This window comes from Condylura cristata, unplaced genomic scaffold, assembly GCF_000260355.1.
Source record: "Condylura cristata isolate star-nosed mole 26May11 unplaced genomic scaffold, ConCri1.0 scaffold00005, whole genome shotgun sequence".
NCBI classification, from domain to species: Eukaryota; Metazoa; Chordata; class Mammalia; order Eulipotyphla; family Talpidae; genus Condylura; species Condylura cristata.
The window spans coordinates 60,680,097-60,704,237 of NW_004567106.1; the positions used below are offsets into that span (position 1 = coordinate 60,680,097).

Sequence of the window (24,141 nt, forward strand, 5' to 3'; positions counted from 1 at the left end):
CACAGAGTTGCTGTGAAGACTGAAAGCCTCAATGAGCATTTGCCTACGTACAGCATCGGTTACATGGGGAATGGCCCCTTCCCACACCTCCCTTCCTTGGGTCAACGAGTGTGGCAGGTTTTAAGGATATGTAATAGTTGTATAAATTTGTGTTCTTGCAAAAAACAGTGTGTGAAAAGTCTTATTTTTAAGAATCTTGCAGGAAACTGTAAATGAACCACGAGGATTTAAAAATGAGCTAAGTGAAACAAGCCAGCCACAAAAAGGGACGATCTTGGAGGATTCCACTTGCATGAGGCATCCAACCCAAAGCAGTGATGGTCACAGAAACAAAGAAGAATGGCAGCTGCCAGGGCCCTGGGGCATTTAATGGGTGCAGTGTTTCAGCTGGGAAAGACAATGAAGGTGCTGGAGACGGACAGTGATGGTCACACAGCAATGTGAAGATGCTTAATACACTACTCAACGTTACCATGAACAAAGGCTATTTTACCATACCTCCCCCCAAGAAACCTAACACCACGAAATAGCTTGTTAGTCACAAGAATCTTATAATCAATCCTTTTGAAACAGAGACTTAGAAAAAGCAATAATCGTATTGTAGTTCTTTTGTCCCAACTCCCTGCACTACGGGAGCAAAATCAGAAACGCTTCCATGTGGTAAACAGCCTGCTTTCCCCTTCAGCCAGGCCCTGTGCTGAGCCAGGCACCACCACTTGGCCCCAACTCAGCTCTCCTCCCCAGTCCCTGCAACGGCCATTCCAAGCAGTCACCGTTTTCAAGCCCTCCAACCAACAGGAGTCCTCTTAAGAAGGCCTTGCCAGACAAATGCTCAGAGCAATTCCTTCCCACTTTCTTCAGCTCTCCTCCTCACCTCTCTGGAGCTACCAGCTCTGCCAGCCCACTGCCTCCACTGCTCAGCCTCGGAAGAGGAAGCTTACTCACTTTCTCTTTACGCTCTTGGACTCATCCTCTTCCCATCTTCTTTGGGAACTTGCTTTTCTTCATCCTACTGCTTCTACCTAGGTAAGTATGCCTTAGTGCAGTAACATTTTGCCATACGCTGGGGTAGCTTTAAACAACAAACATTTATTTCTCATGGCTCGGGAGGCTGGGAAGTCCAAGACCAAGGCACAACAGATTTGGTGTCCAGGGAGGGCCCTCTTCTTGGTTCTCAGACTGCGGTCTTTACCCTCCCATGGCAGAAGGGGGAGGGACCTGTCTGGGATTTCCTCCATAAGGGCACTAGTCCCTAATCATCTCCCAACAACTCCACCCTCTACATCTATCACCTTGGGGGTTAGGATCCAAGCATGTAAGTTTCGGAAAAGGGTTTGTGGGGCAGTCAGGCCCTAGCAACACATTTACATACTTGATGCAAAATAAAGACCTCTCCCTTTTGTCTTTACCTATAAAGTACCTCCTGCTTTAAACTGCTGTTGAATTCACTGTTTCTGCTCATTAATGCCCACAGCACTTAGTCATTTCACTGAGTCATTCTAACACCACTACTGCAAATCTTCCCTGAGACCCTCTAATTTAGGGAAATCCAGCGGCTTCCTTTTACTTCTCACCCCAGCCTGACCTGTTGGTAGCAGTAACATTAACTGTTTCCCTTTTTAGTGTTTTTAGAGGCTCTTTTGCAAGCACACCCTTTACATGTTGGAGCGTCCCAGAATCCTTTGCTCCACACCTCCCCTGCATTTTGCACCCGAGATCTGCTTTTGCAACCTCACCCCTCCACACACATGTACAGCTAACTCCTTATCTTTTGTTCCTAAGCTCTGGAGTCACATTTCCAACTGTCTGCTAGTTATCTCAGATGGATACTCCATCCTCAATTGTCCAAATCTACACCCAACAATTCCATTCTGCTCTCCCAGCTAATGGCTAACGGTGTGAAAAATACACGAGCATTATCCGAGCTCTCTCCCGGTTACTCTATGTAGATTATGGCAGAAGTCCACACACCTGACCTCCCCCGGTTGTTAGGACATTAACCCAGGCTCTTCACCTTGTTCACTTGGACAGCTGCACATGTCTTCTCACTAGACTACCCTCTCCTTCTGGCCCTGCCGGCCCATTTTTCCACACTGCTGCCAGGCACTTTTCTAAAATGTGAAACTATGTCATTGCTCCCATTATAAAAACCCAATGTACCCACAACCAACGAGCAAAGTAATCAGCATCAGACCCAAGGCTCCAGCCAATCTCTCCTTTTCTCTCCCTCACCCCACCTCCCAAGAATCTCAAGCTGTTTCAATGTCTCAGAAAATGATGCTCAGGCTCCTACAGCTTGGTGCACGCCCCTCCTCCTCTTCCATATGGTGAGCGGCCACATCCTCTCCAAGCCCAACTCCAACGCCAATCTCCCCAGACCTTCCAGACTGAATTAACTCCACTTTTCCAGAGCAATCTGTACATAGATTTCTTCAGCAACACTTAGCACACCACAGCTAACACATCTGTTTCTTGCTCCTAGGGTTTACTGAAGTCTACTCCCTAGAGAACCTCAAGATCAGGACTGCCTTAGCCCACCCCAGGATCTTGGTCTGTCTCTCAGTCAGAGCTCCCAAGCCTCAGAGCTCTGATACTTCCCCATCACTTCCCCATCACACTGATGGACCCGGGCGAAGTGTGTCTACTGTAAGGCATGGGAAAGAACCCAGCTTCCTGAGCAACCACTGGTACATGTGAGGACACACAGGCAGGGTAAGTAAGATGTGCTCTCTCCAACTAGTAGGGAAAACACACGGAGACACAGCATGCTGTGGGAGCCCAGTGATAGCGAATCCAGGGCATTCTGGAGACAGAGGGGCAGAGAAGAAGACAATGAATCTGGAAAGTGTGGAGGACAGGAATGGAAGGAGCCAGTGGAAGAAGCTTCCAGGACCGCCTGTGTCCAAAGTGAGTCTCAGAACAGGGGAGAGAGGGTGAGTGGGAAGAGGGAAAAGGGAAATCACCTGCCAACTACCACATTCACTTCTTACAGCTGCCCAAGTACAAGCAGTAAGTCAAGGGAATTTTGTTTCAAATCTGTCCAGGTCTTTAACTGTAGAAACCCCACGATCAGTACCCTCCTAGGAGACACCTTCTCCCCTCCGTTTTTCTTCCTCCTTCACACCTACCCTACCAGAGACTACAGGTGGGGGCCTGTGCTGCTCCCCGGCCTCCCCGGCAGCCCCGTTTCCTCTGAGCTGCCCCTGCCAGTGGCCCAGGTCCCCCCACCTGCTACCTTGCCTCACTGTCCCCTCCTCACTGCCTGTGCTCACAGGCCATGTGTGCTGCAGAACGAGACTGCAGCATTTAGTGCGGCCTTATTTATTCAAAGATGATGTCACTGAGAACAAGCATCTTTTTCTGTGTATCAACAACAGTTTTAATTCATGGCATATTAAGTCTACTCTTTAATTTTGAATCGTGGCCACTGCTACTCTTGTAGTTTAGTTTTCAAGTCATTAGTGGACCCAAAGGGTATTCTTTTTGTTGTTTGTTTGTTTTAAGAAATAACCCTATTGGGCCCTCCCTGGTGGTGCAGCAGGTTAAAGCACAGCAGAGAGGCTAAAGCCACTTCAGCATTAGTTCGATCCCCCGCCCCGGAGGTGACCACATGGCGCAGCAGACCTCTCCTGGCCAGCCCACTGCTCCCTTCAGCAGCTGATGTGCCTGTTCTGCTCCCCACTTTGTCCCTGGTAAATCCTCTCACTGCCCCTGCACCTCTGACCTGTACTCCAGCTCTGTATGCATAAATAAATGAATCTTTAAAAACAAAAATCCTCTAACTGTTAAAAAAAGAAAACACTAACCCTATCAAAGAAAAAAAGCTGAAATAGTAATTATCAGTACACCATATAGTGGCAAAAATTCAGATTTAATTTCTGGCTTTGTCAATGTTTTACTGCGGAGTTCTTTGCCCCATTTACTGCAAATCCTTATAGAAATCTTGAAATTTTCTACATATTTTTAAAAATATTTTTGATTCTTCCTCCACGTTAATGACAATCATTTTATTAATATAAAAACTGATTACATACATAAACAGATCTAAGCATTAAAGAATGCAAAATCACCTTTCAACATAATATTTACATTTATCAATTACTATTTTAATCGTACTTATTCTGTATAAGCTGTATCCCTGCAAGTTTGATTAATAAACCATATTAATAATAAATCAGGGTTGAAGTTAGGAGACTAGGGAGAGAGAAACTAGGTGGTCTGTCTCTGGACTGCAATCTCAAGGTCACAGGAACCAGGAGGAAGGAGAACGAAGGGAATTAAAGGGGAGAGAAAGAACTTAAGAACAGTTAAAAGAAAGATGCAAAAAAAAAGGTACATTGATTTCACTTACAGTTAAGAAATCCCCTGAAAACGCATGTGGACAATGGCTTCATCCCGCAATCCAAGAGCAGCAGGAGAACCGCTCCAGGGAGGCTTGGTGGTGCTGGAATAAGGCAAGAAGAATGTCAGGTCACACGACTGATGGAGGAGAGAGGCATGCCAGCCACTCCTCCTCCCACCTCAAGCATTTTTTCAAAAGTTAATCATTGAATTAAGTGATATAATCCAATTTCCAAAATTGTTCTACTCTCCTTAAACTGCTGTCACCTCTAATAGTCTTACAGGCAAATGCGTTCATCTTCAGCAGCGTTCTCAGACTCTGCAACATCTGATGCCCCTGATCACACCAGTCTTCATTCCTGCCAGCACACAGCCGGCTCTTCTCTCTGACACTACACATCTGGCTCCTCTTCCTACTTCCATTCAGACCACAGTTTTCCCAAAGATATGGTTCTCCATGCTCTGCCCTCTCTGCATCCCTTCCAGAATCTAACCATCAGTTCTAGAGTAAGAATTATGCATGTCCCCTTGTTGGCTAGAAGTTTCAACAAGAACCTTGGTCCTTTAGTTTCAATGGCTTCAGGATTTCCTGTTGACTATCTAAAAACCTTATCTCCTCAAAACTGGTTTCGCTCTCCGGTTATTACATGCAGGTTCACTCTGGAGCTCTGAAAACCCTGAGACCATTTATTATTCCTATCTTACTCTCTCTACTCATTCTCCTTCATCCTTCGTGTGTGTCCTACCTCTCACTCATCTCCCCTACCAGCTCCATTACTTTACTGTCCAATTACTTCACCTCCTAGTTCTCCCTTTCTTCAACTCATCTTTGACGCCACGACCAGATTAGTCTTCCTTTGAATACCATGATGATTTTCCCTTTCCAAGTTTTACCACCACTCCTCTTCTGAACAGACAGCTGGGTAGTTTTTGACTATGCTCCCAGACCCTTTGTCACTGCTCTCCTTAGTGCCCCCCACCTGCCACCCCCTTCTATGTAGGCTGGATTTAGTGCCTTGCTTCTAAGGAAGAGAAGATGCCATGGCTGCTTCCTGCTCCCAAGTTCCTGACCTACAACAAGCCATTTGAGAGAGTAAATGTTAACTGGTGTTCTGTGCAACTAAGTTTGGGGTAACAGGCAATAAATAGGGCACTAATTCAAAGAGCTTTCTGCTGTTGAGTGGATCACATCCAATTCCTGGGCACCCAAGGTCTTCCACTAACTGCCCTTACTTTATCTTTGAACACAAACATTCTGTGTCGCCTGGAGGCCACTTGTTTTACTGACCTCACAGGACATGGTAAAAATCCTGCCTCTACCTTCATCTGAGCCACACTCACTTGAAATGTCTTGGATTCTTTCTACTAAATTCAACACTCGCTTTTAGGCTCAACTTAGTTGGCATCTATCTACTGACAAAACTGTATTTTTTTTTCCACACATAAAAACAAATATATACCTGATTTCCAAAACTATATTCAGGATAAATAAAAAGTGTCCCTTTATTATTTTCACAGTTCCCATATCAACAGACATAAAAATAAAAACTTTGTTTAGAATTTACATGATGCTTCTTTTCAAAGGGATTTTTGAATGTCTTCTAATAACAGACATATAAAATTTACTTGACTTCTTACACGTGTCAAGTTTGAGAGGATAATTTGGGGGACCGTATTACCAAAACATCCACATGGTCTTTGAATGAGAAATTTCACTTCCAAGAACCACTTCTATAGATGTAACATAACAAAGAAAACCCTCAGGAGTGGGGATAGTTTCCACAGCAGTTTATGGGAGGGAAAAATCAGAGTCAAGATAAATGCATCAAAGTAAAACTGACAATACATTAGGCTAGAGCAGACCCCCGTGAACCTTAGAAAATCCATTCCAGTATTACCTGTCCTGACCTGTTGAATCTCCATGAAATAAAGTGGAGGACAAGAAAAGGAAGGCATTCAAAGAACATAAAATACTTAAAAATAAATGTCCTACTTGAGGAAAACTTGAAGAGTCCTAAAAAGACACACAAATGCAGGCTTCAACAAATAAGACAATTCTCATCTTGGGATAGGAAAAGTCTCCATCTTAAAAATATCAGATGACCATTAGGTAGTTTGTAAATTTAATGTGGTCCAAGTTAAGTGTACCCACAAGTGTTTCTAAGCCTCACATAGGACACAAACACAGGAACAGCCAGGGGGCATCAAGTGGAAGACCAGCGGGAGCCCCACACCAGACACACTGCACCGCCTGCATGTCGTGGCTGAGAAAGTCCAGGAGCAGACACGAGCACAGACGGAGGCTTGGTGTTGCCCATAATAAAGGGACATCGAGAATCACCGGGGCAAACTGACTTTTTAATAAAAGGTTAAAACAACTGGTTAGTCACTCGGAAAAAGATAAAATTAGATCCATACGTCAAACCATACCCAAGAACACACTCCAGATGAATCAGAGCTCTAAATGTTAAACAAAGCCAGCCGTTTAGGCACTGGGGTGGGGAATGGGCAGGTCGCCTCTCACCTGGATAGAAGGGATGGCTTGCTAACTATGACTCAAGATCAGGGAGGGTAGGAACAAAAGGTTAATTTGCCTATATAAAAAATGTTCTAAACCCACCATAAACAAAAGGGAACAGTTATAATGGGAGAAAACAATCCCATCGTATCACAGGTAAAGGGCTCAGATCTAGAAAACCAAGAACACTTACATTTTAGAAAATAAAGATTAATGACTGGACACAGAGACAGTAAATGTCCTAGGCACAGACACACGCATTCCTCAAATGGGTGAAGAGGTGTTCGCTTCCACACCTAACAGTTAAAAATATGTGGTCATGGCCCTCCCTGGTGGCACAGCGGGTTAAAGCACAGCACAAAGAAGCTTAAGCCACTTCCACATGAGTTCAACCCCCACTGCCCCGGAGGTGACCACACGGCATGGCAGACCTCTCCTGACCCGCCCACTGCTCCCCTCAGCAGTGTATTTCGTCTGTCTGCCTGTTCTGCTTCCACTGTCTCTGGATCCTCTCTGAATCCTCTCACCCTCCGCATCTCTGGCCTGTACCCCAGTTCTGTACTAATAAATAAATAAATCTTTTAAAATATATATATATATATATGTGGTGATGCTAACATGGATGGAACCGGAAGAGATCATGCTTAGTGAAATAAGCCAGAAAGAAAAAGAAAAATACCGGATGGTCTCACTCATAGCAGGAGCATAAAGGACCAGGGGGAAATAACAGTAATAATAATAATAATGAAGAACTATATACCAGAGACATTTTATGGGGGTGAAGTGGGGAATGGGATCAAAAAAGGGCGGGGGTGTGCACGGGGCTATGGTGATGGCACACAGATGATTTGGTGATGGGAAGCCCACAGGGATTACAACTGAGATGGAGAAAAACACAAAAATGATGTAAAAATAAACTACTATATTATTTTTAAAAATATAAACAATACATTAATAAATAAAATAAATATACATACTGACCCAAAAAATACATATATGTGGAGATGCTGTTTTGAGACTATACGTTTGGCAAAAATTAAACAGTATAAAAAGTCCTTCTTGGCCAGGCTCTGCAGAAACAGGAACCCCATACAGAGCCCCGTGGAGACGCAACACAGAGAAAGCACAAGATGAGGACAATCTGTACCAGAAAGGCTCTGCCCAGGAACAATGGGCGTGCCCCAACAGCCAGGACTCGGCTGAGAGGGCGCCTCCCAGCCCAGTGCAGAACAAGCTGAGCATCCAAATAATGATCATCAAGTCAGAATAAAGTAAAAACCCATCAGTCTGCACTGATAGAAACAAATGAGGGAAAGATAAGGGAATTTTCTCTTTGTAGAAAGAAGCAAGCCAACAAATAAGAAAACGGAATGACGGTTATTTTATTTTCTTTGTGTGTGTAATACAGTCTTTTTTTTTAACTTTTTAAAAAATTTTATATACAGGGCCCTCCCTGGTGGCATAGCGGGTTAAAGCACAGCACTAAAAAGCTAAAGCCACCTCCATCCCCACCCCGGAGGTGACCCTACATGGCGCCGCAGACCTCTCCTGACCCACCTGCTGCTGCCCTCAGCAGTGTACTTCATCAGTTGGCCTGTTCTGCTCCCCACTCTGTCTCTGGTGAAGCCTCTCACCACCCTGCACCTCTGGCCAGTAAGCCCAGTTCTGTATGCACAAATAAATAAATCTTTTTTAAAAAAAATTACATATATATGAATATATAGAAATCAATATAATTACAGCACACGGAACTATGGGGGTGGTACAGAGGTGAAGTAGTGGTGGGAATGATAGAATTTTAAAGTCACCACTAGGCACCTATCCTGGATTCAGAGCCCAGCGTGAGAACCTGGGGAGGGAGGAGTGTGTCAACTGCAACACACTCCATCAGCTACTCACCATCTGGAAAGGGGGGAGACTCACTTGACACGGGACGGCCCTGGCAGACCCACCTGAAGCAGTGATCCAAGGAAAATACAGGACATGCAGGCGCAGTGAGCTGCAAGTGGGAGGTACCCAGAACAACACAGCGCCCCTCGGGCAGCATCTACCTGAGAGGGCAAACCCGAGTCACCCGTGAGGACACTTGATCACCAACACTGAGATAGGCTCCGGAACAGTCGTCCAGTGCTCTTCAAAAATGCCAGCACCGTGGAACACAGAGGGAGACTGAGAAACTATTCCAGACAGGAGACCAGATTTCGGGAATGTCTTACTCTAAAGACATTTGGGGGATAATTGAAGGAAACTGATTAAAGTCTGCACTTAGATAACTATTAACCTGTCAGCATTATTTCCTGATTTTGAAAAAAATAACTTTATAAATAAGGAAGGGGAAGGTAAATTCTGGCTGAAAAATATAAAATCTAAATCTAATGAAGAGGAAACATGAAAGACAAACACAATTGCAAAAGTTACGTATTATTGAGGGGGGAAATGGGACAGCTTTTGATATTCTTCAAAAATGTCTATCTGATCAAAGACAATGGAAAACTGGGAATACTTTATATTACAGAGTACTAAGCAGATATGACAACTAAACATGATATAACACTCTAGGTTGGATTTCATAGTGACTAGGATGAGGACGTGAGGATGAGGATGTTTTAAAGGATTTTACTAGGTCAACTGACAAAATCATGATACCAATAGCAGATTAGGGGGAAATACACAATGTGAAAAATAAGCTTTAAATTTATGAAGTAGTAACTGTTATATAATGAATTTTCTTATAAGAAAGGCAGACTAAAATGTTCAGGGAAAAGGATTATGATATTTGGAACATTTTCAAATAATCTAGAAAAATAATGTTATCCATATTAGAGAGCAAGAAAATACAAATAAACAGAGAAAACATTACAAATCGGTGAACCTAAGTAAAAATAGTTGTCATTTGCCTTGGAATTTTAGGCAACTTTTATACATTTTAGTGGCCATTCTCTAACACTGATACTACTCAGAATTATCACAAAATGGTAAGATCAGCAATCTTCAAAAAGAAACCATCCTAAGAATGAGGGCTTACATTAACAGTAACTGCATTTCCTAAGTGTTTGTGAGATGAAGTGTCTTAAAAAGGACCATGCTAGATCCCAGAGAAAACACAACTAGAAAGATGATGAAATGGGTGAAAGAAAATCCATCACAAGCAGCTAAGATCATAAGCTTCTCTGGCTCTAAACTTGGGCCAGCCCTAAGCTTTCCTAAAGCTTTGATTGTCTTTGCTGTGAAATGCCAACGATCAGAGCACCTGTCTCTCCTGGGGATGGTGCGGGATTAAATGGAATAACAGAAGAAAAACATCTCAGCACAGTGGCCCAACACATGGCAAGTGCTTACTATTTTCTTTCTCCACTGTACTATAACATATCAGGTTTGGGTTATGGGACCTTTACTAAAGGAACTCGGAAGGAATTAGTCATATTCATCAGCATTACGCTGTAGGAAAGATGATCTGATTTTAGGTCCCAGTGTTCAGGCATAACGGCCCACATAGAGTGAACAAGAGTCCCCTGTCAAACTCCCTTGTCTTGATGGGGCTATCTATTGAAAACATCCTCCTCTTCCCCATCTTATTTCTGTAGTCATCAAATCAAATTATGTGATCCAATTTTATCCTTGCAACAGAAGTTTAAGTTGGCCACAGAACAGCGCCCACTGCAAATACACACACCCAGATAGTCAGTCTCCTGTAAGTGTGCAGAGCTGGGTTCCTTCAAGTTTCTCCCAGTCCCCATAGCTTCCGAATGAACTGACCAAAATAAATTTCCTCATTGCACAGACATACCCCAGGCACCTGATCAAAGGAGCAGAGCTCCTCTTTCCTTGAGGGTCACTCAGAGCCAATGGTAGGCTCCCTGGCAGCAGTCTAACGACCCTCTGCGGGAATGTTGACTTTTTCAAAGCATCTACGAGGGCAGACCTTGTGTCTCTATTAACTTGGGGAACCACTGGACACTCCCTGACTCACAAACATTGCCTCCAAAAAAAAAGGCTAATCAAGGACCAGTCAATAATTCTATGCTAATAAAGTGACGCAGTTTAACTCCAAAATTAGTTTCAACCTTCCAGGCAGCAGGTTTCAAAACTCTGAAAAACAAGTCACACAACACTGAAAAATAAACCCAACACACAGGTTTATCACAGAGCTAAATAAAAACTACCAAACAAATAATAAAATTTCTGGGTCTCCCTTGTGACTCATGGGGTTAAGTCTCAGCACTATGAAGCTAGCCTCAGCTACTGTAGCACAAGTTCGACCCCCGGCCAGGGAGCTGACTCACATGGTGCAGCAGACTGCTCCTGGGGTCCCGCCCGCTGCTCCCCTCAGCAGTGTATTTCAGTGGATCGCCTGTTCTGCTCCCACTCTGTCTCTGGGGCATCCTCTCACCACCCTCTCAACCCCCCACCTCTGGCCTGCACCCCAGCTCTTATGTGCATAAATAAATCTTTTTTTTAAATAATGAAATGGCTATCAAAAGGCAGTAATGTACTGACAACAGATTCCTAGTATTTACTCAATGAGATTTTCTTTTAATGTTCACATAATCTTCAATAAAAAACCCAAGAATGTTTAAAAAAAAAATCAAGGAAATAACCAGACGTTATTCCTACACGTTCATTTTCTCTTCACAGCTTTTTTTTTTTTTTAACACACTGAGCATCTTACATCATGAAGGTATATATGTAAACTCTTGACTCCCATATGCTATCTCCTGTGCTGTGCTAGCGAAACACACCACAAAATTCTCTTCTTGTTTCTCATTCTTGGAGGAGGAACAAATTATCTTTTTCTCCAAGAGGAATATACAAACTCCTACATCTTCCTCTGTGCTTTCCTGTGTGAAATTTCCAAACTTCCTGAGTATCAGGCGCCCATAGAGTCCCTGCTGTCCACACTAGCAACTCCTGGAAAAAATACATTTTTACATCAAAACATCCTTTACCATGATTTACAAACAGCAAATTCCCCTTCAAAACTGAAAAGATAAAAATCAACCCCTATTTTCTATTTCAGAAGACTCATTCTCCAAACTTCTTTAGATCAGAAAGAGAAGTGTTTCCCTACATCATAAAACTAATAATAGTATTACTTATTTACTATTTATTCTTGTGTAACTGATAGATACAAATAGTGCCATCTTCAGAAGGCTACACTGTCTGGTATCTTCTTATAGAGCATGAAAAGTTCATTTCCTTCCAGAGATACTGTATCTACATCTATACTTAAAAAACTTTTTTTTTAAAGATTTATTTATTTGTGCATACGGAACTGGGACAGGGCCAGAGGCTCAGGGGCGGTGAGAGGCTTCACCAGAGACAGAGCAGGGAACAGAACAGGCAGATTGACGAAGTACACTGCTGAGGGGAGCAGCGGGCGGGTCAGGAGAGGTCTGCCGCGCCATGTGGTCACCTCCGGGGCAGGCGGGAATCGAACTCATGCAGAAGTGGCTTTAGATTCTCAGTGCTGTGTTTTAACCTGCTGCGCCACCAGGAAGGCCCCACTATACTCAAAATTTATACATTTTTTTAAATGTTCTTCTATGCCTTATCCTTACTTAGGACTCTATACTCAACATTCAGCCTATCAGAATAAAGTGAGTTCCTTCTTTCTAGTTTTAAAATTACATACACGACTTACAAACATATATCAACAGCGTCTGTAGCTCGAGGATCCTGTCCCATAGATACATTCCATATACACTGCCCGATTTTAACTAAGAAAAACTGATAACACCCCACCCCTACATTTAAATATTCTTCCATAATGTACCCTGTTATTATGTTAATGCTAAACTTCTTGGCTGTTACCCTTGTATTGTGGTTATAGGAAAAGTCCTCTTAAGCAGGTATTCTGAAGTGTAATTTCCCAACTTACATCAAGCATTAGGCCAATAATGTAAATATACATACTCGCCACATCTGGTTTAAAACAGACACAGAGAGCAGGGAGGGAGCAAAACAGCAAAATGTTAATTTAATCTAGATAAAGCTATTGTGTAGGTGTTCACAGCACTATTTTACTAAAGGTTTGGAAAAAATTTTTTTAGCTGGGCAAAAAAAAAACTCAGGCACATCCTAAGAGGCCTCTTGTTTGCCACTTAGTGGTTATTCCCCCCTCCAGCCATGTCCTAACTAGTGTAAAGGCACCCCTGTACCCTCCACCCCCCCCCACGTAGATTAGAACAAGTTCTTAAGTTCCTTCTTAATTGTTGGTCCCTCAAAAAGCTCAAACGTCAGGGCTCCCTGAGGCGACCCCCACTGCTCAATCCTCCCCTTTCTTCTTGTGGGGCCACTCCTTGGGTGTCAGACATTTCCTGCATCTCACCAGTTTATGACCTATGCATTAAAAACCCAGCAACCGACTGAGACACCTGGCAGGAAAAGCTCTTGCTGAGTAACTCTGTAATTCCCAAGTCCCCCAGGTCAGTGCTGTGCATGTCACAGGCATGCACAAGTGTTGATCGAGAATGGGTTCCACTGCTAAGCAATGGGCAGCAGGTCTCAGAGCTGATGGTTAGTCTTGCATCATCCATCTCTAATTTCCTCAGCTTCTTCTCCAACACTTTAACCTCCTGTCTTCCTGAATCGTTACACCTGTCTCCTCTCAGACACAAACAGTGCCAGATTCTCCCACTGAAAATGGAAAAGTTGGTTCCCCAAGCCCCAATCAAGCTGTTCTAGAATTCTCTACAGTTCTCTTACAATTTGTTTAGGGGTTGGCATACCTTCCCAAGGCCGCCATAAACTGTCTGAAGAAAGCAGCTCTCAAGTATTTATGAAATATTCCTACAGGGAACGAGAAGAGCACCACCTCTAACGTCAGTTCACTCCACCTAGAGGATGCTGGACACATTTTAATGTAGGTGGTTGAGACCTTCAATACGACACACAAGCAACGACCTGTGTCTGACTGGAAAAGCTGACTGACTCACAAGAAAAACATGCATATGATACCTTCCTGAAACATGGGAGTGATGGCTGCTGGAAAGGTGACCCAACTGAAACTGCACTAGGGTATCTTAAGAAGAATCTTCTCTATTCCATTTTTTTTCACCTGAGAACAAGTCACAGGTTTGGAAGGACCACAATGTTCATTCCTCCAAAAACTGAGGTCTAGCATCCCATTAGAAGCAAACTAACGTCCAAACTAGGTCTAGAAGTTCAGTTACCCCAAATTTCATAAATAACTTTCTGCCCAAAAGGAGCAGAGAAGAGAGAAAAGTGGAAGATCTAATGGGGTTAACTATGCCACTAACCAAGTATAAAATTATTTAAGTTGTCCCATCTAAAATATATATAATATAAATTATTTTGCCTAAAAATAATTATAATAGTCTCATAGCTAGAATCTACTCTGGCACTTAGTAGTAGCATAACCGTTGCAAATCCAACAAAATATGTTATATTTTTCATACCAAGCATGGTTATAGTTTGGGTCATTTTAGAATATTTTGACCCAAGCAACATGCTTATTTATCACAAATCTCATTACATAGAAAGAATCTTGAAATACATTATCTACAAAATTACTATTCACCTAAATTTTGGCAGAATGTCCTTAAACACAAAATTCCAACTTCGATCTGAAGCTTGTAGAAATATCCTGAAGAGTTTGGACAGTGATACATTTCAAGTCTATCTTCTGGTCAACATGAAATATGCTGGGTAAACACATTTAACTCTTTAGAAATAGTCTTCACCAGTGTGGAATTTTACAGCCTACAGGAACCTTAAATATCAGAGTAAAACCCATCGTTAGTTCTGCTCTGCCATTATCTTAAAAAAAAAAAAAATTCTGTGGTGATTTATACTATCCATAGCAGGAATGGGGAAAAGGCCAATAGGGAAAAAAATGAAAAATAACCCAAATCTCCTCCAGTTAGGCTCCCCCCCCAACCACCCTTCCAGAAAAAGGGAAGGAAACAGCGTAAGGAAAGGGGGGAGATAGAATAAACAAGGAAAGTAGCCAAAAATGGCTTGTCAGTGTCACAGGGCCACAGCAGGCCAATTGCCCACAGAACTTTCAGATGGATTCCAGGCACCTTTAAAGGTCTTGTTTGTTTTCCTTTGTTTCGTTTTGGACACCGGAGAGGACGTGTTTACTTGTGCCTGCTCCTCGATTCCTGCTGGAGGATTAGGATTCCGATGCATGAAAAATAACACAGAAAGAGCTACAATCCAAAATACACTAGACAGTCTGGCTGGAATGTCTAGGACCTGTCGTGTTCCTGATGCAAAATCGTTCCAGAGCTTGGGTCTCTTCACCCCAGAAGAGCACAGTGATCTAAAAAGATGTTTCAGTAAGTAATTTGCACAATAGCAAGTTAGTGGTTTCGAACAACTGGCATTGTCCAAAACTAACAGTCAGAAAGAGGGTTTTTCCAACCAGACCACTGGGATGCAGTCACCCCTCAAAGTAGGGGTGATACCTTCCTGGATTAAGAGGCTGGGACGACAGGCACAGAATAGGCCCAGGATGTCATGCCACCAACAAATACCCCACACAAGAACAAAGGTTTTTCCTGCTCTTAAAAGGCATGATTTTTTTACATGGATAATCACTCTAATGACTTTTCAGAAAAAAAATGTTATTGGGCTACTTCTGTTGTTCAGAGTTTCATGTGGTCTATTATTGAAAAACAAGTATCTTGTGTTTGTAGGCTTCTATGGGTTGGCACAATGGGTTGAAGCGCAGCAACTAGCCACAGCCTTTTCAGCTCCATTCGGTCCCGGGGCTGAAGGTGACCCATACGGTGTGGCAAATCTCTCCTGTCTCACCTGCTGCTCCCCTTAGCAGTAATCCTCATCCATATGCTTGTTCTGCTCCCCACTCTGTGTCTGATCCATCCTCTCACCTGCCCCACACCTCCGGCCTGTACCCCAGTTATGTATGCATAAATAAGTAAATCTTCAAGAAAAACAAGTACCTTGAAAACATTCTGCACCGACATGAAGTTACTGTAAGTAGGATACTGGATTAAGACTATAAAGTTGCTTGAATGAAACTGCTACTTAGGTAGTAACAAAGATACACAGCAAAGGACAAATTATATTTCCTTTCAGAAGAATTAAATTAGGAGCAGGGGGAAAAAATCTTAATTTCAAACCCTTAGAAGAGAGAGCAAAGGAGAATTTTGATGTCTTCCCCCCCCCCCATGAAAATAGGAGCCTACAAACACAGCAGGCAGAGTCCTATTTCACAAACTAAAAGGCACAGAAAATAGAACACAAACTTCAAAGACAAAATCTGAAGAAGGGCTATGAGTAGCATTTTATTTAAAAATACTTTTCACTTGTTGCTATCAAGTACATGTACTTTCAGGAAATAATCATTAAAAACAGAAGCACTGTTTCGATTTCTTTTTCAAGAATACCAAAAAGTAGGTACTCAACTCTGTTAAAAAATATTCCAGGGTCCTCCTGGTGGCGCAGCAGGTTAAAGCACGGCACTAAAAAGCTAAAACCACTGCAGCATGAGTTCAATCCCCGCCCCGGAGGTGATTCACTTGGCACCGCAGACCTCTCCTGACCCGCCCACTGCTCCCCTAAGCAGTGTAGTTCTGCTCCCCACTCTGTCTCTGGTGAATCCTCTCACCACCCCTGCACCTCTGGGCCTGTACCCCGTATGCATGAATAAATAAAGCTTTAAAAAAAAAATTCAGCTAGATGACAGGAAAAGCTAAAAGATGATGTGTAACATTCAGGACAAAGCTGATTAAATCAGGTTCCTACTATGGCGATAATTAATATCTCTGGAAACAAAGAAACAACAAAAGTTAATCTTAGATTTTTAGAAAATGGCCAAAATGGGCAACAAGACAGACTACATCAATATCAAAGCAGAAAGTGAAAGAGCTGGCAGGGAGCGGCCTTGACAATGAGCAGATAAGCAGCTTGACGTAGTTGTAGACATTAAGACGGGATTCAGTACCAACAAAAATCCTCCTAGAAATAGGAAAGAGCACTCCAGGGTGGCACTATGTACGATTTCATGGAAGACCTAAGGCAGCGTTTTTTTACTGACTCGCAGCACAGCCTTCAAATCGGGAGTCGTCAATCTTTCCAAAGTGGCTGCTCAAGTTCACTGTCAATCACCTGAGATAGACAGAACAAGCGTAGTGGAGTGGAGCAGGGCCCAACACCCAGCTGACAATCTAATTTGGGGAGTCCTGGGTCTCCTGATGCGGGAGCTCAAAGCAACACCCCTTCACAGAGCCCAGTCTTGATTAACAGGTGGTTCTCAAAAAACCAAAATATTCCCATGAAGGTTTACAGTCATACCTTGGTGTAAACACACGCAAGACACCCCAGCAAGTCAGGGACAGAAACTTACTCCAGCAAACCCTCATTTCACAGATGAGCCGCGCAAGGCACAGGTCCCCAAATTCCATCGCTCGTGGAAACTGGACTCCGGTAGGAAGAAATGTGAAGCTCGTTAAGCACCATCCAGAGTAGGCAGCCACTTAGCGTCACTGCACACTGCTATTAGCACTGCAGACCTCGACCTTCTTCCCACCAAACTGCATATTAGCCACAGCACAGACAGACAACTCCTGACGGGAAAAGAAAAGGAGGAAAAGGTGGAGGTAGAACCCAAAAAAGCAAAACCACACGGGAGCGCTGGCCAGTCAGTCAGGATAAGAAGCTCAGAAGCCTGCGGTGGCAAGAAGTGTCAGAAGTTGGAAGACGGGTGGGAAGGCCAGTGCAGCTGAAGAGAAAGAAAACACTAATCTCTCAAGTCCAACAAGCTTATTAAAGGTCCCGAGGAATTAGGGAGGTGTCGAGGTGGGGAGAGGGGACTTCAAGAAGACAAGGGCCAGGAGGGGATTAGGAATCCCACCCTGAAATAGCCCCATGGGTCTCGTCCCCAGGACTTCGTCACAGAAGCTGCCAAGTCTGGCCTCAAACTGTCAAGTATGAAGAATTCAAAGCTTAGTTTAGTTACGAAGATGATGACAGATACTTGAGTCAAGAAATGACCGCAGAGCTCAGCGGCAGATCACACGTCATTCTTTTCAGAGAAATGAACGGCAGATCAAAATCCACAGCTGGATCCATGGAAGAGCCTACGAGCCATTCTATGGATGCTCAATCAACGCGAAGATTCAAAGTGCAAACATTTTACAAAAGCAACTGGAAAACAGAAATTCGAGGCAAACCAGCAGGTAGCTGATAGGACAAGTCAGCACAACTTTGTGGCCTGGGTTACCCACATGATTTGGGTAATCTATAAAATGCACCAAGTAGTAACTTGCACGTATGCCTCCCAGGAATTTGACTTATACTAGTTAACAATCATAAAGCAACCTAACCAAAAAAAAAAAAAAAAAGCAAGTACTGTATGAATTCCAGGCATAACTCTGGAAAGGCATTTGATGGAATTCAAATAACAAATAGCATCTGGGGATAGTTTGCAGTAGTTACCGGAAATGAAAATGAAAACTTATTATTTTCTAATACAGAAGCCTGTGCTATTAACTAGTCTTGACATATGTACATAAAGAACTTACCAGCTTTAAAAACTTAAAACCTGGGCCCTCCCTGGTGGCACAACGGGTTAAAGCACAGCACTATGATGTTATCACAGCCACTAAAGCACAACTTCAATCCCCAACCAGGGAGGTGATCCACAAGGTGCAGCAGACCTCTCCTGACCCACCCGCTGCTCCCCTCAGCAGTGTACTTCGTCAGTCAGCCTGTTCTGCTCCCCACTCTGTCTCTGGTGAAGCCTCTCACCGACCCTGAGCCTCTGGCCTGTACCCCAGTTCTGTATGAACAAATAAATAAACCTTAAAAAAAAATTAAAACCTTTCATGTTTACCCTTCCATTCCCTAGTCTCAGCATGTTCTACTTTATTTTTGTATCAATATACAGGCTTTCAAATAAGGTTATTTTCCCCAAGTCCTACTCTTCTCTCATCTGTGCATCGTCACACTTTATTTCAACACACCTTAAGCCTTAAGTCCATCGGACTCCTGGCACCTGGGAGTCTAGTTAACCTAGAAAGCTTCCAGAGCACCACCTGTCAGAATGCCCTGGCATCCCCACCCCCATTGCTCCCCCTCCCCGAAGAATATTAGCACTGGGTCAGGACAGAGCCATCTCTCACACTGTCACCACCTTCCTGCCAGACCCCAGCCCAGGGGTACTTCATTTAAAAACTGCAAAGCCCTTACTGTTCCCCAAGTCTTCAAATTAGGGAGTGGCTGTGCCCTGATGCTCTCTTCAGCCCGGTCACAGATCTCCTATTTCCTTCCTGACCCTTTTGTGAGGCACGTACCTCAGACACCATCCAGGTTACTGCGGTCCAAGGCTACAGTGGAAAACATGTGGGGTTGTAACTAAGACGATAAATGTGTCATGAGAACCATTTTAGTGAGTGAGCCCATAATTACGTCACATGCTACACTGCCCACTGAAGCTTATCTGAAAACACATCTGGTTAAGGTGCGATACATATTTTGATTTGTAAGAAGTAGCAGAGCACTGTCATTATTTAATAATTCCTTGTATCTTAACCGGAGACGACTTCTCTAGTTAAGATTACGCAAGCTGAGTTGTGAGAGACCCAAGGTTTTTGGCAAAATGTATGGAATTCTCAAGAAAGTGTCAAGGTAAAATTATTTTAATTCATTTTAAACTTGTAAAATTCAGTATGCCACATGGCAATCTTTACAACATGAAATACGTTATAAAAAAAAAATCCTGCTGCAACCTGAAAGAGCACAACAGGCATAAAATCATAGATCTTTACATGTAACCTAATGACTCTGCAAATGTGGTCCTCTGAGCAACAATCGCATCCCCTGGAAACTTGCAGGAAATACAGATTACAAGGCCAGCCATCAACCTACAGAGGCAGAAACTCTAGGGTGGGGCCCAGCAATCTGGGATTTAAAAAGCCCTTAGTGATTCTGGGCCACATTCAAATCCAATCTGACCACTCCCCGATGAGAAAGAAATGAGGTCAGAAACTTCCTTCAATTCTTTCACCAGGTTAGTGACAAGGTCACTAGAGACAGTTCTCAATAAAGCTTTAAGTATTCTTTAATTATAAACCTGAACCCAAGTTGTCCCACATAAGATCCTGTAGGCAAAAATATTTTGACCTACTGCATTATTGATTCTTGTATCATTGCTCACTAGACAGATGCAAATTTTTGTCCTAAGTAATTTATAATACCCAAATAATTCCCACTATTGACCTTTTCATACGAGCAACAACTCAAATCTCACAGGCTTTTTTATGTGTCTAGTTGTTGGGATAACTTTTGTTGTTGATAGCAAGAGAGTTTTGTCTTGTTGCAGTTGTGTTTGGGTTTGGCTTGGGGGACAACAGCAGAAATTTATGTTGGTAGGTGATAAGTTTCTTAAAGTTTTTGCCCCACCAATGAGGGTCATGCTAAAGGCGTTTGAAATGTCATCACTAAGAACCAAGGGGCCGGAAATGGTTTTTTAAAATTTCAAAAAAAAAGCTTCACATTTTATCTTGGAATGTACCCTTTGACCTTTTTTGAGCAACAAATTTATGTTTTTAATTATGTCTTACTTGCTGCGGGTCTTCTTTGAGATAGGTCTTCTACTGAGACATGCAGCAGCTATCCTGCATCCTGGAAGCAGGGACAGGCCGACCATCCAGCCACACTTCAGAGCACCAGGAAGAAGGTAAGGCTGATGCCTGGCACGGACAGCGGGCTACGTATCACCTTCCACAAGGACTAGACCACAGACGACGGCAGACCATCCACCTGCACACGGAGCCTCCACCACGCGAAATAAGTAAGATCTGCAGCTTTCTACCAAGTGCTCTCATTTTAAGAAATGTTTGACATACCCTATACCTTTCTATGTAAATATTTCAAAGTCCAGTAGAGGTTATATGCACAATGAAACATCTGTTTCTATTTTCATTTCTAATATCCTCTTTGAGAAGTTTATAACATGGGTATTAGGATACCACAGGCTGAGATTTAGAGGTCTAAGAAATAATTGTTTCCATTCCTGTTACTCATATCTAAGCGGTTTTCTCCAAGTCAGGCCACACTGGAGGTATTTCCTGTCCTCTTTTCTGACCCCATTAACGTGTTCAATTACCTGTGATTTGACAAGCTGAAATCTTCTATCATAGTTCAGTGCATGATTCTCCTAAGAATCCTGAAGGAGTATGTAAGACAATAAGCAACTGCTCCAGTGTGCTTTATACTTCCAACTCTGTAGGACACAAGAACCTGTTCTTGTGACTTTCTCAGTCTGTCATCATAGAACTAACTCCTGCTACATTTCTTAAGGGAAGAAATTAAAATTACTGAGTAAACACTGAAGCCCCGCGCCTCCCCCCCAGACCTCACCCTTCCAACAGCTCAAAATTCTGCATTGTTACCGGTACTCAGCCCCATTCTTCCACCAGTCTGAAGCAAAATAAAGGAATTACATGACCTGAACATTCATCTCTTCAGCCCTTCTGAGTACTCACTGTGTGTCAAGCACTGTACTAAACACTAGAAATACAACAACCAGCAGGAAAAATACCATGCCTAATCTCCATTTTAGGAAAATATTCTGTTTGGTGTATATACCAAGGGCTCAAAGCCACTTATAATTATTCATAATCACTTGACTGTCCACCTGAAAAGGAAACTACATAAACCACATGGAAAGCTCACAGATCAAATCCTTTCTAACTGGAAGCCTCGCACAGGAGAACCATCACCAAGTGAGCGCCTTCTAACCTATGCACAGGAAGCATGGTATTAAGCCCTAAAACATGAATAAAGATTTTTCTTTTCAAAGTAGAATACCTTAGCTTTAAATGTTTAACTGTCAATGGTCAGGCTTAAACATACGCAAATCCTCACGTGCTTTGTCTATTTCCATTTAAATTGGGTAGAAATGCAGTTCCAATGTCATGTGGGAACATTTGAAGTGCTCAAAAGCCTCAAGTGGCAAGGGGCTATCACTTGTAAATAATGATGATGTCCTTTTACCTCCAGAAGCTTCATGGGACAGTGCCACTCTCCAAGTACCTGCGTAATAGTAACCCTGAAAATCACATGTAACAAAACATGAAGCACCTGTACTCGGCTGTAGTGCCTAAAATTATGTCCATCGGTTACATAATGCCATTTCTTCCCTCCCAGATAAGCTGAAAGCGATCACGTTGAGCATCTCTAATGTTGAGGTAACCCAGAAAATGCACACCGTGCAACGTGGAGAATTAGAAGCTGAAAAAGAAGTAAACTGACCACATTCCTGCCTATTCCTTTTACAGGGGTGTGTTGCAAAGCGTCTGTACCAGGAGAAAGTTTAACCTGGTAGCTAAGGTTGAGAACAGTTCAGGATAAAGATACAGCAACACAAGCACAATGTAACTCAAAGCTCAATTTGGACCAACGCAATGAGCTCCAATGCCCACTGTGTGCCAGTGACACACACGAATCACCAGTCCCATTTTTGACCAGCTCAGTTTACTAGGAGTGTCTAACATGTAAACCAACTTAATGTGATGCCTAATGATAAATGGCAGGAAGACAGGTAATGACAAGATGCAGAAGTCACCAAAGGAGGGTATTTGTGAAAGTTTTCTCTAGGGCAATTTCCTGAAGGAGGTATCCAAGAAGCAGAGAGCAACCTAGACAGAGCTTTGCAAAGGGACTGCGCCTGGTTTGGCAATACTGGAAGAAACAGGGATGGGGATGCAAATGGCAGGTGAAAATGAGGGAGAGAGGTCACAGACTGGGTTAGTAAGGTTTGCATCAACGGGGCCACAAACCCTCCTCACCAAAACTACAAGTGAGGGGAAAGGCAAATCCCTGAAGCTTGGTAAAATCTATGTCTCCTTTCAACACTGAGCATACAACAAATAATAGGAATACAGAGAAAACGGTGACACTGTACCATTTAATATTTATTGGTCACAGAAATACTGTAATTGGAATCAAAAATCTGTTTCCTCTGAGTTTTATATGAAGAGTCTAAGAGAAGGTTTCACTATACACAGTTTCAAAACAAATGGATCACCACCAAGTCTAACTATTCCCACTAAGAGTTTACCTGAACAGGTGAACAGGTGAATTAAAGGGTGAGGAAAGCTGTAAAAACAAAGCCTCTGTACCCCAGACCAGAGTAGGGTTTTTTTTTCCCCTCCAAAACTTGTTTTTCAGATCTTTTGCAACTCCCTATAATGCCTTGCGCTTCCGGCTTTATGGCCCAAATGACCACCAAAACTGCACCCTGTCCAGCAACTTCCATAATTTCTATGGCTGCGTCTACAAATCCTTGGGAAATAATCCGCATCCCTCTTCTTCACTTAACACTGTTCAACTTTCATTTGACACCATGAGCAGAAAGAAAAGGCCAGAGGAATCTGTTCAAGTTACTGGGATTCCCCTCTTCACGAAAAATGTACTGAAAATGTTCAGTGGTCTATATAGGTCATAACAAATTCACCAAGTAATAATCCTCCCTCTGGTACAAGCAAACCTTCCCAGGTAACATACACAACGCATATACACCGCCTGGCTCTACACGAACAACGAGTATTCACACATCTGTGACCCTCAGGTAAAGGGAGTTTCAACAAGACACAAATTGTAATGGTTCAAAGGACAGATTCTCCAGTCGGCCTCCCTGGGTACTAGCATGGGATCATCGCTGATCAATTCTTAATCTCGAGCTCCAATTTCCCCAACAGTAAAATAAGGAAAACAACCAAGCTCCTCAGTGTCCACCTAACCACAGTGCCTGGTAGGCAGCAATGGCACGGAAGGACAGATCAATACCTGTCGGCTACTTCAGCTTTTTTCTTACTATTTCTTACTATTTCAGCTTCAAAATAGGTGAGTCTACCACCATTATTCCAGCAGACTGGGTATCTTTGGGAGTTCTCACCCCTCGCTACGCACTAAAAATACTGGAGGTTTAAAAAAAAAAAAGAAAGTCCACGCCATATTTGGGTTTAGGTTCACCAGCTCTGGCACTAAGCGGAGTTGCTTCCAAAGCTGGTACACTGTGCAGTCGGGACTAAGAACCACGTACAGGTCTCCCTATGCCCACGGGGATACTCACACCGCAAGTTGCGTCGCTCCCTGCGCGAATGTGCGAAGGGCGCCCTCTCCCAGCCTCCCCCAGCACACGGACGAGGCTCGCCTCGATGCTGTGACGCCGCACGCAAAAGTGCGGGGGGATTTGCTCCCACGCACGCCTACCCCGCACCCAAGATCAAGCGCCACCAAGCCCACCTGCCACGGACTGGATAGCCGGCGCCACCAGGCTGGGGCTG

At 43.3% G+C, this 24,141-nt stretch overlaps 1 long non-coding RNA gene across 2 annotated transcripts in view; it reads right to left on the minus strand.

The window, feature by feature from the left end:
• LOC105853246 overlaps positions 1-24,141 on the minus strand; it is a 63,457-nt gene that overhangs the window by 35,225 nt on the left and 4,091 nt on the right. For both annotated transcript variants that reach the window (XR_001145106.1, XR_001145107.1), the window contains exon 3: positions 4,352-4,444. This is a non-coding gene — a long non-coding RNA (uncharacterized LOC105853246). The remainder of the gene's footprint in view (positions 1-4,351; positions 4,445-24,141) is intronic.